The following is an 18343-nucleotide window of genomic DNA, read 5'->3' as shown; positions in this document are numbered from 1 at the left end:
GGAATTAGGCGGAGGTGTGGAAAACCAAGGATGGCCCAGTAACTGTTGGTCAGGGCACAAAGCATTTTCTATGCCAGTGAATTTTGCCCTGAGCTCTTTTTGTAAACACAGGGTGAAGGCCTGGACATGCTGTTTAACAGGTACACAGGCCATTAACTTACTGGCTTAGACCTCCCTGGAAGCGTGCAGCCCTGGCCTCTTTAGGGTGAAGTATGTCTGTCCTAGACGGGGCTTTGGGGTTCCCCTTCTCATCTCACCTGGTCAGAGGCTTCATTTGGAAACCCGAGCTGAGGGGCAGGGGTTGGGGTGGTGGGGGAGGGCAGAGAGAATGAACATTGTTATGCTTCTAAAGCTTGGTGATCAACCAGCTCTCTCGTAAAAACCAACACACAAATCACTTAAATAATAAGGTGGGGGGGGGGGGGGTTGTAGGGGCCAGGGGCCAGCAGCAGTACTTCTAGTCATGTATCAGAATTACCTGGCTTACTTTTCACAAATCCAGGCCCGGCCTGGATACTGAATAAAATCTCTGAGGGTGGATCCTGGGAATCTATATTAAAAATTTTTTTTTGTGATTAAAAAAAATTAAGTCGAGCTATAATTTACATGCAATGAAATGCAAAGATTTTTGTTACAGTTTGATGAGTTTTGGCGAATTACGCAGGTGGTTACACCTGTGTAACCACCAGCCAGATCAAGATACCAAGCGTTTCCAGTTCCTCCGGAAAGTTATCTGTGCCTTCCCCTCCCAAAGGGAACCAGCTTTGATGTCCATCACCATGCATGAGTTTGGCTAAGCCTAGAATGGCCTTGAATGGCACAGTCTCTTTTGTGTCTGGATTCTTTCTGCCTCATGTTTTTGAGATCCAGCCATGCTGTTCAGTGTGTATCAGTAGTTCATTCCTTTTATCGCTGGGTAGTATTTCGTTGTATGGATTCACCAGTTTATTTATCCATTCTCCTGTTGACATTTGGGGTGTTTTCAGTTTGGGGTGATTTGGAATAAAGCTTCTATGAGCATTGATGTACAAATCTTTTTGTGGGTATATATTTTCATTTTTATAGGAGTGGGAAACTGTCAAAGGAATCTCTTTTAATTATAAAAAAAAATAATACCGTAAGCAATACAAAAGTGCATAAGCTAAAAGTGATCCTTAAAGATCATTAATACATCTGACTGACAATCTAGTGTCTATTTCTCTTTTTATAACAATTAAGGCCCGTCAGATTATACATTTTCCTCTTTCTACAGCTTTAACTGTATCCCTCAGATGTCTACATGGACATATGCTCCTTGTTATTACTTTCTAGATCAGTGTTCATTGCCTCATCTATCTAATGTTATTTAGAATCTGTATTATTTAGGATTTAAGGTAGCTGTGGTTTTGTTTTGTTTAAACAATGGCATCGTGCTGTTCTTGGTTCTGCCACGTACTCTAGTCAAACAACAAACCATTGTGGAAACACTGTTTTTCAGAACATACAGATCTGCCAGGCCATTCTGAACAGCTAGTGAGCATCTGGGAATCACTGACCCAGGCTGGCCTGTTTTAATCACCCCGAGTGCCACCACCTCAGTGAATGAAATGCTCCCACCCAATGACTTTGAACTGGCCCCGATGGTGGGCAGTGAAGCCACCGAGGCCATTCAGCATTCTCAGGTGGGAAGGAACCGATACTTACTGAGCACACACTCTGCCTTATCACCCTGACTGCATGTTAAGCCCTGTACCTGACGTGGGGTTTGTATCTCCATCTTTTGGACTAGTTCTTCCAGTCTCAGAAAAATGACTGGCCCCCGCTCAGACAGCTGGGGAAGGGGGAGGAGTGTTGGAACCAGAGCCCAGCGTGTTCTAATGTTTATTGAGCACCTACTGGGTGCCAGGCATAGTGTCGTGGCCAGCGGGACGGTGTTAAATAAATCAAACAGCCTCTGTGCTCAAGTAGCTCACAGCCTCCTGGGAGGGAGGAGATCTCTATCAGGGAGAGGTAATGAACAGTTTATGTCAAAGAATGCCTGGGAAGGTCTAAGGGAGGGTGGGCCATTTGGCTGGGGAGTAGGGGAACTTTCGGATCATGGAGTTAAACTTCCCTGTCCACCCACTTTAGAGATGAGGAGACTGAGGTCTGAATGAGACACAGATCGACTCTGAAAGATGGGCCATCAGAAGGCACATTGTTCACAAACCTGTGGTTCTTCCCCAACCCCACCTGCCTCTCGGTGATTATGTAAAACAGGTGAATTTGAGGGCTATTTTATCTCAGTCTCAAACTTTCATTCTCAAACTGTCAATTGCCATTGCCAAGACTCTCAGATCCTGATCTTATCCCAGTGAAATGGGAAAAGGGGTAAAAGAGCGCAAAGCCATACAGATCTGAAAGATTCCTTAGGGCTTGGCTGCTCAGGAGACACCTACGGAAGCTGGGATGGGGGTTCCTGAAAAGCAGGAACACTGTGTGGTGAGGAGCCTGGAGCCTGGCTCCTGGTGGGCAGCTCTGGCCACTGTGAAGTAGAGTTGAGGCAGTTGTGAGAGGGCCAACAGGTGTCCCAGCAGGCCTGGGCTGAAGGGCAGGAGAGCTGAGTTCTGGTTCTGCTCACCTTGGGTCTTCCTTGGCTCCTCTGAGCTTCAGCCCCCCCCCCCATTAAGTGGCGTCTCAGACCCCATCACCACAGGGTGGCTCCAACAAGCTCTGGGAGACCCACCTATGCCATGGCTTTTCTTTGCACAAAATAAAAATGGTGAGTGAATTCATGCCATGTTTCACCATCCCCTTTCCAGCAGAAAGACCTTAACCCGGTGGGCCAGGCTGCCCGCTGCTTGGTGGAGGGGTGAAGCTGGCCGGTGGGCATCAGCAGAGTCCTACTTAGTGGATGGAGGGCATCAGAAGGGGCTGGTGTGGAAGGCTCTGCCATCCTGCTGCGTAGCTGATCGGCACCCGGAGATGATGGTGGCTCAGCCCTCATGGAGGCACTCAGCCCATGAAGTCAAGGGCTGAGCCACCAGATGGCACCTGGTATCTCATCTCTGGGCAAATGTAACCACAGCTCAAGACAGTACCCTCCTCATCAGCCTCCATGCCTCCTAGGCATCTCTCTGTACTGCCACCTACTTCATGAAGCTTTCCTCGAACCCCTTAATGAGGCCTGATACATAGTAAGCACTCAGAAAGGTTACAACTTCACCCTGCTCTGGGCGCCCCTGTAAGGCGGAGTTCAGGTCTCTGTGGGCTTGCCTTTAATCTACCCACGGGACCTGGGGTGACAGGATGGTTGGTGGGGGATGCTCCAGCATAGGGCCTGGTGTTCAGGGGGGTCCTCAGCACACACTCACACACACAAAATCGCTCTGATTCCCTGAACCCTGAAATGAGAGCCTGTAGTTTAAACACCTGAGTGGGTCCAGGCTTGAAAATTTGATGCACCCATCACTGTGCACCCATGCAACAATATTTATTCCTTCTAGGCCCTGGCGATGTGGCAGGTCACCAAGACCGACCAGATCGTGCCCTCGTAAAGCTGAGCACAAAGTAATTTAATGAATTATCATAGGGGCTCTGGGACTCCAGGGTTTGGGGGGCCGTGGCTGCTGGCTTGTGGTGTGATCAAGGCGAGTTCTTTCCCTTCTCTGGTCCTCACTACTAATTTGTAAGGAATCTTTGTGTTTGGGGGGAAATACCTGCTGAGTAAAAGGGGAAAACACCCTTTCTTTTCTCTGTTGGGGAGTACCTGACATCACTGTGTGGGGTGCTACTCTGGTTGGGTCCCTTTAAGGATGCTATTGTCGTCCTGTAGGTTTTCAAGATGTCTTAGCCCTCCTCTGAAAGGACCCTCCCGATTTGGGGCCTGGAGTTTGAGATGCTCTGAACAGAGCTGTGGCACAGGCTTTTAGTAAAAAACATTTCCTTGGGGAACAAGGTGGGTTTTCTGCTACTCTTGGTAGGAGAATATGGATTAGAGCAGACCTTAAAAAACAAAGAAAGAAAAAGAACACCCTCTTCCCCCACCCAAACCTGCCAGCCTCTCTCCAGTGGTACTGAGCAGAATTCGTTTCTGTCTTCCACTTCTCACCAGTGGAAGGTGTGGGTTGTTTTAAAAGGATTGGCGTTCCCAGCCTGGAAAAAAAAAAAGGGGGTACCAATCACAACAGCATGGTCTTCCAGAGGCAGCTCTTGTCCACGGGTCTGTTTTGTGCGGTCAACACAGAGTTTTATCAATTTGAGCCAATATTTTTCAGCCTGGGATGTTCTTGCATCTGCATCTGGTCATCTGGTTTCTGTGATCGCAGCCGGCAGGGCAGCACCCTCCCCCACCCCGCAGTGTGCTGGCGCTGGCCCTGGAGGTATGGCAGGTATGGCAGGTATGGCAGTGTGTGCAGGTGGATCCCAGTGGAAGTGGAGGGGACGTGACTCAGGAACTTCAGCTCAGTAGCCTTTCCATCCACAGCCCTCGAAGGGGGACCCTTAGCACTTTCCTAGGGCAGTTCAAGGCTAGAGCTGGGGAAATCCAGGTGGCTCCACACTCCTCCCCCCAGGCTGTGGCATGAACCTTCAGGGCAGCCCCTTTGCCAATCTCTGCTGGGAGTTGGGGGCAGCTCGCTCCAGGCAGAGGGCCATTTAACTTGCCTCCTTGCATGCAAAAGGTTCAGCCTTTTGTGGAGAGAAACAGAGGCAGCCAGATTCTGCTGAAAGCCCCAAATCTGGGACCTGGAATGTTTTCAGTAAATTTTGTTACCGTCGCTGATTCCTGTGACCCAAACCTACTAAGTCTCATTGTAGGGCACACCTCGCCTGTGTCCCTTCCCCTCTCTGAGCCATCACTGGGCTCAGGGACATGGGAGAAGTTTTGTCCCCTCAACATTTCATCACCTCTGACACCTGCCTGCTGCCCTCAGGCCCACCCTTGGCTCGGCTCTGTCTTGGGTTGCTGCAACCACAATAATAACATAGCTGGGCCCCTCAGACTTGGAAGCTGTAGACCTCACCTGGGATCTTGTTAAAATGCTCCTTTCCATGCAGAAGGACTAAGATGGGGCCTGGATTCTGCATTGCTAACCAGCACTGGCCACACCAGTGCTGCTGGTCTGGGACCGCTCTGAGTCCAGGAGATAAGTCGCAGCTGTGGGGCCCCCGCTGCCTCTGAAGACCAGGCTCAGGGCCTTGTAAGCACCATTTCTCTAATCACCACAAAAGATACTATTGTTCCTGTTATGCACATAAAAAGCTGGGGCCCCAGAGTGAGCAGGTAACTCGCCCAAGGTCACACAGCTGGGAGGCAGCTGAGCCAGGCCAGACCCTCTGGGCCCGTGCCACCTTGGAAAGGATGCTGGTGGGGAAGCCCTTTTCTACTGAACAGTGTCCCTGGTCCAAAAGCCACAGGAGGCTTCTGAAGGCAGCCAAGTCGGATGTAAATCAGGGAGAGCCCAGGGCCCGCCAGGCCGTGCTGACAGCAGGCAGCCCAGGCAGTGTGTCAGGCCCAGGCCCGCAGCGGGATTTGGTGCTGGCAGGCTGCCCGGTGCCGAGAGCCGCTGGGGGATGCTCACAGCTCCTGGAAGAGCCTGCTGAGCCCAAGGAGGCTCCATGTCCCTGACAGCCTCCCCAATACTTAGATAAATGCCAGGGTGGAGGGCTGGCCGGAAGGGTGGGCAATGGAATGGTCTTCAGCTGGGACCTGGTACTTTCGTTGTTTAAAGACTGGCTCATCCTCAAACCACACAGGCACTTTCCTTAATTGGGGGTCTGCTCTGAAGATCGAGCGACCCTGGTCTCCTGCCTGGCTGGGGCTTTATTTTGCACCGGCACCTGCCCCAAGCTACCAAGAAGAGTAGAATAGATTTAGAATCTAGGTCCTCAAAATGTGGTCACTGGACCAGCAGTCATCATCACCTGGGAGCTTGTTCAAATGCTCACTCACACCTGGGGTGGGCCCAGCTCTGTTTTAACAAGCCCTCCAGGGTTAGTTTTGAGAAGGGCTGATTTCTCTGGCATCTCTCTGTACTGGGGAAGGTACGCACACAGCCCTAACCTTCGCAATAGGCTTTCTTGGTAACTAGAGTAACACCGCTGTAGGGGAACCTCAGATTTCATTCCATCTTTACCCCACTTTTCTGATGGCCTGAGTGTCAGAGAAGGAGGCATGCATTAAATTACCCAGCACATTCAAAGCAGGGCATAGGTCTCCATTCTTAGGGTTGCAAGTGGCAGAAATCAGTTCAAACTAACTTAAAAAATAAAACAAAACAAAAAAAAGAATACCACACATTTACTGGCTCCTTTACCTGAAAGCCCCAGGGTCATGCTTCAGGCATGGCTGGATCCAGGTGTTGTGAGCTGTTATGGGGACTCCTTTCTCTCCATTCCTGGGCTCCATATCCCTCCTCTGTTGGTTCCATTCTCCTTGGGGTGCTCCCAGCTGCAGGGTGTTTCCCCTCCCATAGCTATCTCAGCTTAAAAAGAGCCTTCTTTTCCCCCAATATTTTTAGCATAACTCCTGTCGTCACTGTCATTGTCCAGGCTTAGTCATGTGCCTGTCCTTGAGCCAATTGTGACAGCCCCTCTGATGGACTAGGCCTGGCTCACGTGCCCACTCCTGCAAGTGGAAAGTGGGCCCACCCAAAACTCTATAGACTGAGAGCAGGCATGTGTGGGTCCCCCGGTGGGATTTATGTGGGCTGTCCCTAGAAGAAGGGACCTGGTTGCCAGTCTGCTAGAACTACAGGGATTTAGTGCCATTCTTATTTTCCTCTCTGAACTGGGCTGGCTTCCTGCAACGGCTAAGGTCTAGCCCCAGAGGGAATTACACTCCTTCCTCTGGTTCCCTCGCTGCCGTGCTTGAGATTGTGTATTAAGCATGCCGCCTTCATCTTTTCCTTTGTCCCTCTTCCCTTGATATTATCCAGGGCAGTAAGGTGCACATCGCTGCTTCCACCCCCTACATGAGTTGGAGACATTTCTAATCCACCCCAGCCGTCACATGTGTCCACCCAGAAAATAAAGGCTCCATGACATCTTTGTCACATGCTGGCCTTTACCATGGGTTCCAGGCCCTATGGGACCTCGGCTGTCCTGTTCACCACTGTGTTCTCAGTGCCTTGACTGTGGGGGCCCTAACATAGCCATGAGGTTGTCTAATCTGGGGGACAGGGAGCTCTCTAGACTTCTGAGACCTTTTCTGAGGCTGAGGAGGAGGGCGTAAGGGTTGGGCTGCAAACGCATGAAGCATGGGAAGCCCCCAGCCTGGAGGCCCTCTGCCATTGCACTTAAATGTAAGATCTTAGTTGTTAAGGAACCATTTCCTGGATTTCTGCATTTTCATATTCCAGGAAACCAGGAGAGCCTCCCAGCTGGTGGTCATTCAGGTTTGGGGACTGCTTGGCTCAGCACAGTTCAACAGATTTTCTTGGCACATGAATCTCAGAGCCTCTAAATAGTTGATAAGTATTTTCCAAGAATCTGGGGTCTCTAGAGCCTTGAAGCTCCTCTATCTGACCTTGGCATGTCCCCTTGCTTGCAGCAAACAGCCAGTCCCAGACCTGGGCACATGACTGGGCTGCTGGGGTGCTCACAGGAGTGTGGGCATTTTGGTCGGGGCTCGGGGCAGGGTGGGGGGCGGGGCGAGGTATACAGCTTAGGCAGCAAGAAGAACCATCTCCTCCCAATGCTGGGCTGGGCCATCTGCTCCTCCCAGCACAGGCTACTGCGGACAGTTTCAGGGACACTGCACCCAGGAGAGGGACGTGTGAGCAAGCGTGTCTGTGTGGGAGCATGTGAGTGTGCAGGAGTGCCTCAGCACCCCAGTTTTCTGTCCCCGCAGCGTGTTGTTGGGGGCCCTTCCTAGCGTGTGTGAGCTGGGTGGTCACATCTGGATGAAGACCAATTCCTGTGTATAGTCACAAGTCACAACCTGACCAGATCTTTCCTTCTTTGCTTCCTCTCATTGTGATAGGTCCAGAGCAGCAGCCCTTTCTGAGGAGCCTCCAAACGTAAGTGGCATTGAGCTCTCCCCACTGCAATGGGTTATGCCAACTCGGCCGTGACCCGAGGTGTGGTGCCTCGGAGCTTGGTGTTTCCTCCAGGCTCTGAGAGGGGAAGGCAGACCCGGGCCATGGGACCTTATCCACATGTTGTCACCTCTGGGTGGCAGGTCCATAGCCTGGGTTGGCTACCTGTGCCAGCCTGTGCCAGGGAGGCAGCCCTGCAAATGGGCCAAGCACTGATTGTGGAGTCCTGGCCTAGTTCCCATCCTGGCTTTGCCACCAAGCAGTGATGGGGTCCTCGCCGAGCTGGTTCTGAGGATTGGGGTCGGATCCGTGTGAAAGGGTGATCCACTTGGCTTCCGGCACAGACGGGATGTTCCAGGAATCGGGGCTGCTATCCCAATTTTCTCTTCATTAAACTTTTTATTTTTAAAAAAGTGAAACCCTTCAGAAAAGTTGCAAGAATATTACCGTGAATTCCCATATACCCTTCACTTAGATTTTCTCATTGTCAACATGTGCCACTTTGGCATCATCTTTTTCTCTCTATGGTATAAAGATAGGCCCTTTAATTCTCTCTCCTCTCTCTCTCTCTCTCTCTCTCTCTCTCTCTCTCTCTCTCTCTCTCTCTCTCGCTGAATCATTGGGGGTTTTGCAGTCAAGATGCCCCTTTACCTCTAACTAGCCCTTCAGCATGTGTTTCGTAAGAACAAGGCCGTTCGTCCTTTTATGTGAGCACATAATTATCAACCAGGACGTTTACTGCTGGCACAGTTCTGTTATCTAACCTACAGACCTTAATGACATCTCGCTTTTGCTGATCGTATCCTGACATTTACATAAGCTCCCCCACCCCCTTACTTAGTCGTTCAGGATCACGAAGCTGGTTCTAAAGGGGGTTGATGGGGCAGGAGCCTCACTCAGTCGCTCTTCTGCAGATGCCTTATTTGCCTTGATGTAAAAACGATCTTGCTGTTGGGGCTTTCAGAGTCTTGTAGTTGTGACAGTCAATAAGAAATACATTTTACGACAGGATGCCGCATGTGCTCGCACACGTACACGCGCATGAAACTGAAACCACAGTTTCAAAAATAATAACTCATGTCCTCACCATCTTCTGGGCTCTGTTCTCTCCTCGTTTCTTGTAGAAAAACGATAGCCCTGACTCTCTAAGTTGATTTCATGACCCAGTAGGTTCTGCTCTGGAATTGGAAAATCCTGGCTTCCTGGGCAGTAATTTCTCCTGGCGGGGGTGGGCATGGGGAGGGGGAGGGAGGGAAAGCCCCCTCACCAAGCGCCCACTGGTCCAGGGTTGGGATTTGGGGTGATCGAGGAAGCCAGGATTAGGAGAAAAGGCCCAAAGACCCTTGGCTTGCTACTGCCAGTGGTGGACCTGATTCTGTCCTTGTCACCAAGACTCCCCAACCCGGGTGCTCTGCCACAGTCCACTTGACCCTATGGAGACCTGTTGTTTCATGCTGTGACATTAGAGGTGGGCAGCCAGGCCGTCATATCCCTAGTGGCTCAGGACACCTCTCTGACCAGCTGCCAAGTAGGCATGGAATTGTCCCACTCCATATCACCTCCAAAGTCATCACCATAAACATCATAAATGCCAGTAAGAATACTCCCTGACATTTAACTCTTTAACAGCTGAACATGGTGCTGAGAGGCACATTTTAACCTACAACAGTCCTCTGACTTGGGTGCTGTTATTCTTTTTGTAAAAATGACAGATAACATTTATTGAGTGCTTGTTCCAGATCACTGCTAGGCACTTTACCGGCTCATGCATTCCTCACAGTAGTCCCGTGAAGTGGACACAGGCTTTATCTCCATATACAGATAGGAAGCTGAGGCTTAGAGAGGTGAATTGACTCCCCCCTAGGTCACATGGCGAGGAAGGATTTGAAGTCCGGTTGGTCTGACCCCAGTGCCAACATCATCCAGTGCTGCCTTCCCCTCTCCCTCCCCCAGACAGGGAGCAGACTCCCACTTCAGCCCCTTCCTGAGGGCCAGTCCTAGTTAATGAGTAGCCCAGGGCAGCTGGAAGCCAGGTGCCTGCTGTTGAGAAGCTGGAATGTGAGTTCTGCTTTCAGATAAAGAGAATATTGTGCTAGGGGCCTGGCCCCCACCAGGGCTGGTGACTTTTTAGGAAATAAACAGAAACCAGCCACTATTCCACTCTTCCGAGGCTTGCTGACCCATCCATGCTGGGGGAGAACTCATTTTATAGGCAAGGTAGTTGAGGCTGACAGGTGGGTTTGAGCTCAGGCCTGCCTGATGCCTCCTCCAAGCAGCCCTCCTGGGTTTACTTTTGACATGATAAGCAACATGGGATTTAAAGGAGGGTATCTTTAGAGGACAGAGGCTGTCATCCCTGAAGTCTGAGCACTACTGGGTTGCAGCCCTCCTCACGGTGATCTCCAGGTTCTCATCTGAAAAAAGAGCTGATAATCGCTTACAAGACTCTCACAGGGTTGTGCGCAGCCAAGATGATGTGGGACTCTGAGTTATTAATGAACCAGCCAAATTCTTATTCCTGACAGGACAGCCCATATAGTGGAAAGCCCAAGGAGATGGAGAGTCAGACAGTTCCTGGTTCGAATCCTGACTCCACCCTGAGCCAGCTGTGTGAGCTTGAGGGGAGGGTCACTGAACTTCTGAGCCTCAGATCCCCCACCTGTAATCTGTAATACGAAACAATAACAGCACCAGGAGGATTAGAAAAACAGCGAGTGCGGGATCGGGGGTAATGGTCATCACAGTAGAATTTTGAAGCACTCAACAGCCTAACAAAATCAGTTCCAAGTACCCCAATACATTTTCACTTTTCATCTCCCTGGCACGAGTTCCTAGAGCAGGAGGGGTGGGGATCGTCTGGCCTGCGGGCCGAATAAGGCCCGCAAAATCATTTGATCTGGCTCTGCCAAGGCATTAAGGGTGAATTAATGAAATGTTTGACCAAATATAGCAGGCTCATTTTTAAGTTGATAATTTTGTATGGCCAGGGAATGACATAAATATCCAAATGGCCCTTGGCAGAAAAAAGGTTCCCCACGCCTGGCTTTACTGCTCCTCTGGGCCTGGAGCTGAAACACAGCTGAGGCCTAGAGCAACCCCACCCCACCCCAGCTGAAAATCAGATCCACCCACCTTGTAATTTTAGCAAGAGGGGAACCTGTCAGGAGAATTCCCATGGGGCCTTCTCCCTACCTCTCCAGGTTGTAAGCTGGCCGGGAAAGGCTGCTACTATCAAGACCTGGGATTGTTAAAAGCCACAAAGTCAGCACTAGCTACCTCTACGGGCCAAGGCAACGAGAAGGGTATTTATTGTTTGTTACCTGATTTAAAAACTGAGACATCTTTGACATAGGAAACCACTGTGTAAGTTTAAGGTGTACACGTGTGAATGTGATACATTTGTATTGATGTATTGATTGCCATAGTACTCTTAGCCAACACTTCCATCGAGTCACGTAATTATCATTTTTTATAGCGTTGGGAAGTAATATCTTTAATGCAGAACATTTGGAGAGCACAGAAAAGTCAAAAGGAGAAAATAAAACGTATCCCAATTTCCACCATCCAGAGAGAGCTGACTGGGAGAACGGCACCAGGTGTTAGACCAGTGGCGTCAGACCAGACCTCTAGCCAGCAACCTGGGTACTTGAGTTCTGGCTAAGAAAGAATTCAGAGCCAAGACCAACTATGAGAGAAAGTTTATTTAAGAAGACACAGAGGTAGAAGATGTGAGCCATCTGAGCTGTGTGGGCTCAGGAGCAAGTTACAAAGGGCCCTGGAGCTTAGGAAAAAGAGCGACAGGAAAAATCGCCTGGGGAAAGAGGGGAAGTGTTCGTGTGCTCCTAGAGAGCAGGCGTTGGGTGCTCTGTCCTGAGGGCTTATAAGGGTGGGGGTTTTAGGGGAGGTCCTTGGAGAGGATCTCCATGGAAGCTTCACCAGCTCTCCAGGTGTGCCCTTTCAGGGTCACGCTCTCCGCTTATTAGTTGGCACCAGGGCAAGGGGTCATTAGTGAATTCTCCGGTAAAGTGGCCTGCTTGGTGAGCGGGGCCAGGTTCCCCTCTGCTGGTCCTAATGTCAGCCATGGCTTCGCTCGTCTGGTTTTACTGCTCCTCTGGGCCTGGAGCTGGAACACCACTGAGGCCTGGATGTTATTCCTATTCCTAGGGGTTAATGCTCAAGGGAGTGTTGCGCAAGGGCCTGCATGGGAGTTGAATGAAGCCACTCTTTAGCCCCTATTCCTCCTCCAAGGGGGTCTACCGCATGACTGGCGACACGCCAGGGGAGGAAAGGTCAGGGGAGGGTCCGAACCTCATGACCAGCGAATTGCTAGGGAGGAAAGATTGCCCTCGGGGCGAGGTCCTAGTTTTCCCAGTTTTGCCTGTTGCTAGGCACCCGGGGCTTTCCACCCAGGTGACCTTCTGTACCTGGCCCTTCCTCTTTGCTCTGCTCATGTCTGCGTGACTGCCTATCATATAGCCATATATGATTTTAAAATTTAAAATTTTCTTTCAAAAGTGAACGCTCAGTGTGGCTATGCTTGGGAGCCAACTTCTCTCTGCCCCCCTGCCCCCCTCACATATTTCTGATCATTTTTCTGGGTCTTGAGTCTCCTAAGTGAGGGGTCCACAGACATCTTAAGGGTTCTCACCTCTGCTATTGTAGCTAGAATGCAAAGCCAATATGCAAATGATGGGTGTAGCTTTGTGTCAGTAAAACTTTATTTACAAAAACAAAAGTGTTGGATCTGGACCAGGGCCCCCAGTTTGTTGGCTCTGTTCAAATTGGTTTTCATTTGTTGGGTAAACCAATTGTTTAATCCCCTAGTGATGAGGGATTGGCCTTTTGCAGTTTCTCTTTCTTATAAACCACTCTGCTGTGAACATCTTTTTTTTTTCCATTCTACTTTTAATTGTGGTAAAATACACATAACATAAAATTTGCCATCCTAACCTTTTTTAAGTGTATAGTTTGTCAGTGTTGTGCAACCAATCTCCGGAACTTTTTCATCTTGCAAAACCAAATGCAGTGAACATACTACCTGTGGGTCTGGTCAGCACATTGGAATTGCTACCCTAAGGGACTGTGTATTTTCAAGATGCTGGGCACAGTGTCACCAAATTTTTGACCCTCCAGAAATCACCCTAAATGACAGCCCTCAGACATCAAGAGAGAGTGGTGGCACCTCCCTGGGGAGTCCCTGCCTTCAGGGCTTTAGGGAGCAGAGGATTTAAAACAATCCACCCAGACTAGTAGCCCCCAATCTGCTAGGCTTCCTCATTTGGGGGAGAAAATAAAAACTCAGTAAACAGGAAATGCTATGAATAATGGGTCACACTCAGAGGTTGATGAATACATGGTTTAGAGAAAGGAGAGGTGTGGTTAATGTCCAGTGAGTCTGGGTGTAAATGTCACTTGGTCTCTACCTCACTGTGGGACTTGGGTCATGTCAGTGAATGTCTCTGTGCCCCAGAGTTCTCTGTCAAAGGAGACATGATATAGAATGATGTAGAACCTCTCTTCTCTGGTTGTTGTGAGGATCAGGGAAGAAAAACTGAAAGGTCTCAGTACAGTGATGGACACATAGCAATTACTCAATAAGTGGTAGTTATTATAATTGCTATTCCTATTGCTACCATTATTGTAATTATTTCTGACCCCTCTAGCTCAGAAATATATGGTAGCCTGAATATATGGACAATAATAGCCCTTTGCAATTCTCAAAAATGTTTTCTATCTCTAATACGTAAATTATCTTACAGCGTTATTACTATCCTCATATAACAGGTGAGAAATTTGAGGCTCAAAAGGGCAGTGGCCAGCTCGAGGTCAGCACACATCGTTGGCGTGTAGTCTCCTACACAGCAGCTGCCGGGCGATGGGGCCTCTGGGTGGCAGGGCCTCTGAGTGACAGGGCAGTCTGGCGCCTCCCTTTCTGGTTGCACCTGTGTCAGGAGAGCATGGGTCTCAGGTGGAGAGAAGATTCCTTGGGTGTATCTTCCTGTCGTGGCTCTTAGCAAGGGGTCAGTCAGGGACTTCTTCAAGGAAAGGGGTTACAGTTCGAATGTGTGGGTTTTCCCACACCACCAAGCAATTCTCCCGCACCAGGGGGGTGTCCTCTCATTGAACTCCATTCTGATGCCATCGACCTGGTGACAGTGTCAGATTCCACAGATTAAGGGCTCAGTGCCCCCTCCCCCTTCACACGCCAATTGCAAGTCCTGGTTGTCACCGAAGACCCAACTGGCTGTAGATGGGAGGTTCCCATGACCTCCTCCTGGGTTCTATATTGCTAGAGTGACTCACAGAGCTCAGAGAGACATTTCACTCACTAGATCACTGGTTTATTATAAAAGGCTGTAACTCCGGAGGAGCAGGATGGAAGGGATGCCCTAGGACACAGTGTGGGGAAGGAGCACAGGGCTTCCATGCTCGCGGAGCCAGCCACTTTACCAGAGTCACTGACCCGGAAGCTGCTGGAACCCATCCTTTTCTTTCTTTCTTTTTTTCCCATCCTTTTGTTTTTTTTTAATGGAGGTTTCCTAGCATGGGCATGACAGAGGAAATCATTAGCCATTGGTTCAACCTCCAGCTCCTCTCCCTCCCCCATAGATCCGGTGAGTGGGACTGAAAGTTCCAACCCTAGAATCACATTGGTTCTCCAAGCAACCAGCCCCCATCCTAGGCCACCTTCTACCAATTGCCTCATTAACGTAACAGAAGATACCGGAACTGATCTCCAGAGCAAATTCCCAGGATTTTTAGCGCTCCATGCCACGCATGGGGATGAAGATTAAATGTATGCGTCTTATTATAAATCATGTCATCACAGAGGTTTTTTTCAGAGACTGACAGGGCCTTTCAGAGACCAGTGCTTCCCAGTCTGAAACCTGAGAGAAGTTTTTGAGAGCGATTCCCATCTGTGTCCAGAAACTGAGGCTCACAAAAGTAGGAGCCTCCCGGGGCTGCTGATAGCCTCTGGGCCTGGGGTTTTGCTCTCGGGGCACCCCTCAGGGAGGGTACCCTCTTTCATGTCAACGTGAGAATGTCCAAAGCTATAAAGAATTCATCTAAGATTTTATTTGAGCCAAACTGACAGCAATGCTGGGGAGCAAATTTCAAATGCTCCCGAGAATGGCAGTGTTGCAGTTTATTTGATGCCTTTGGAGTTAAGGAGGGACTTTAAGAAGGATTACATCAAGGTCCGAGAAAGCAAGGTGCAGAGGAGTTAAGAGGCTGTGCTCCCTTGAGGTTGGTTGCACCTGTGAGGGGTCTGGAAAAGAGGGTTACTCTCTATGCATTATAGAGGTGTGCTAACAACGGGCAGGGCTGGCTTGAAAACCTTCCACTAAAGAAAGTTATAGGCCCGGGATGTGAATTTGTGGTCAGATCCCCCGATGAGGTTACTTCCCATCGAATCTCTTTTTATTTAGTTCACAGTCTGAACTCAGCCCCAGCAAGGGAAGGGCCTTAGAGCCTCTCGCAGCACCTGGTGGGCTCACCTGGAACGTGGGTCTGGAACCATTTCCTCAGGGTAGCTGCTGACCTTCCCATGGAAACTCAGCTTTGCTTTCAAGAGCCGGGTACCCTGGTGGGAGGGGTCTCCCCCGCTGAGCTGGGTGCTTACTGTAAAAGGGACAACAGTGCATGTGCCTCCCCCACCCCGTCCGTGTGCGTAGGAAGAGGGCTGGCCCCCACCTCAGCCAGGCAGCTCAGTGGCACACCTCTGTGGGCCTGTGTAGACACCTCAGCGTCCAAAAAGCACTCTCACCCTCCTGCCTTTGTCCCTAGGAACAGCCATGGGTAGTTTTGGGTCGTCCGCTCCTCTGCCCCTCCTTCCCAGCCCTGACTCAGCTCCCACTTCACCTTGCACATTTGTGGGTGCTCTCTTACCTCCAAATCCTGCCATCTTCCCACGCCATCCTGAGCTCTTGCTCCATGGAGTCCCATCAGGGCTGCTGTGTTGCCACAGTGACGGGGATGTGGCTCTTATTCGTATTTCAGGCTCGAGTGGTGCTGTGAGCCTCTGCTTATCTTGGTGTTTTTAGTCTTTTCTGGTGTCCTGTCTGCCCTGACCAACTCTCACACATGAGGCCTTTCTCTTGTTCACTGAGTTACTGGGGCCCAGAGAGAGGTTGGGTTCCAGTGAGGAATTGAGGGCTGGGTCCTGATCAGTGGGAAGGACGGCCCGACCCACTGGCAATGTCTGTCCAGGGTCAGGGTAGGAGGATGTGGAATGTGACGGGAACGTGACATGACGTCTTTGGCGTGGACACCTGCTTTGGAAAAAATGTGCAAACGGAGGAGCCAAGGGGATGGTGAAATGTCTGTGCAGCCATCAGGAAGCGGCTTCCTGGTGGGAAGAAGGACAGGAGCATGCCTACATGCTCGGAGAGTGTGTGGTCTTCGGTCTCCACTTTCTTCATTTTACTCAGGCGGAGGTTTCAGACCAGGCGGCTAGAGTATTCAATTCCTCTTGGTAACACATCCAGATATTGTGGATTAGGTTGCCAGATAAAATGCAGGGCGCCCAGTTAAATTCAAATTTTAGACAAACAATGACTCATGTTTTTAGTCTAAGTATGTCCCGTGCAGTGTTTGCTAAATCTGACAAGTTTACCTCTGCAGCCCCATTTATCCAACAGCCCGGGGAAGTCATTCCCAGACACCATGATGAACTGCTTCTTGAAGTTTCAGACTGTCCCCATGAATCTAGTTCCAGTGGCTGTCACCCCCGCCCTGGCCCTCTTTGCTCTGAGACTTTAAGACGCTGCTGCCTTGGGCCCCTGTCTCCTCATCCAAAGTGTCAGCCTAGTTGATTTATGAAGTCCAGTTCTGACAGAGAGATGCTTCCTGAGCACCTAACATGCCCCAGAACTGAACTCATCCGAGCCGAGACAGCCCTGTGAGAAGGTTACAATGTTCCCTGCTTTAAGGGGAGAAGCCGGGCTCGGAGAGGTGCCTGGTGATGCCACTGGGACACACCGGGTAGGAGACAGGAGTGGTGGGCGTTCGGGCTCCCCACCTGCCTTCTCTTCCCCTGGGCTGCTACCCAGGAGGCCCCTGCTGCCCTTCCTGGTTTATTCCCTCTAGACCAGCGGTCACCAACAGGTGGTCCGCGAGATCCGAAAGGTTGGCGACTGCTGCTCGAGACCCTCTCCTGTCCTGTGATGATCTCACACCTGAAGGAACTGAGTCATTTATTCATTTACTCAGTTTTTATTGAGCTCCCACTGTATACCAGACACAGTGCTGGGTAGTGGAGATAGAATAGAGGACAAGGAAGGAGGGGAGAGACAAATGATTACACAAACCATTATGATTGCAAAGTGAGACAGAGGCCCTCAAAACTCAGTCAGAGTGTGTAAGCAGGAGACTGGGCCTTGTCTCAGGGTGGAGAAGGGAGGTAGGTGGTCTGGGAATGGGAGCCAGCCCTCCTTCTCATGACCCTGTCTGCCGCCACCTTCCCATCCATCCTTCCTTATAAATGAGCCCCTAGAGGCTCAGAGAGGTGCAGTGACCTGCCCAAGGTCACACAGCTCCTTGAGATGTCAGGCCTCTGCTCCTCTCAGCACCACCCTTCCTTTCCTGGCATTGTCTAGAGAAGAGTCCCTGCTCTGCTGCATCCTGGCTGTGTGGCCTCCCACAAGTCCCATCTCCTGTTGGGCCTCAGTTGCCCCAACTGTAAAATGGGGACTGTGATGCCCACTGGGTTAACCGGCACATATACTAGTAGGAAAGAGCAGTTTAGTATATTAAAAAGCTTGATGCAAATATTTCTTCTTATTTTTTTAATCCTCTCCCAAGGACATTTTTCCATTGATTTTTAGAGAGAGTAGAAGGAAGGGGGAGAGACAGAGAGAGAAACATCGATGTGAGAGACATATCAATTGATTGTCTCTCCCCACACACGCCCCAAGCAGGGCTGGGGATCGGGCCTGCAACCGAAGTATGTGCCCTTGACCAGAATCCAACCCAGGACCCTTCAGCCCGTGGGCTCATGCTCTATGCACTGAGCCAAACTGGCGAGGGCGCAAATATTTCATATTCATGTTTCTTAACACCCGTAATGAAGCGCTTTCAGGGATAATTTAGGGTTAAACAGTCCAGATATTCAGTGAAGCCCTCACTCTAAAAGACAAAATTAGAAAGGCTGAAGCTCTGGGAGGTCCCCAGCTGGGGGTTGGTGGTGGGGCTGCTTCTAGGCCAGTGATGGCGAACCTTTTGAGCTCGGCGTGTCAGCATTTTGAAAAACCCTAACTTAACTCCGGTGCCGTGTCACATATAGAAATTTTTTTATATTTGCAACCATAGTAAAACAAAGACTTATATTTTTGATATTTATTTTA

At 50.1% G+C, this 18343-nt stretch overlaps 1 protein-coding gene across 1 annotated transcript in view; it reads left to right on the top strand.

The window, feature by feature from the left end:
• The first annotated feature begins 7885 nt into the window (after window positions 1-7885).
• The window catches only part of SLC6A6 (solute carrier family 6 (neurotransmitter transporter), member 6), a 69008-nt gene continuing 58550 nt past the window's right edge, over window positions 7886-18343 (top strand). Inside the window, exon 1 of the mRNA XM_006758323.2 lies at window positions 7886-7979. The gene's annotated coding sequence lies outside the window, so the exon portion shown is untranslated. The remainder of the gene's footprint in view (window positions 7980-18343) is intronic.

The sequence above is a fragment of the Myotis davidii genome, unplaced genomic scaffold (genome assembly GCF_000327345.1).
Source record: "Myotis davidii unplaced genomic scaffold, ASM32734v1 scaffold73, whole genome shotgun sequence".
NCBI lineage: Eukaryota > Metazoa > Chordata > Mammalia > Chiroptera > Vespertilionidae > Myotis > Myotis davidii.
The sequence above is the reverse complement of the archived record's forward strand: the minus strand, read 5'-3'. Positions and strand labels throughout refer to the sequence as shown.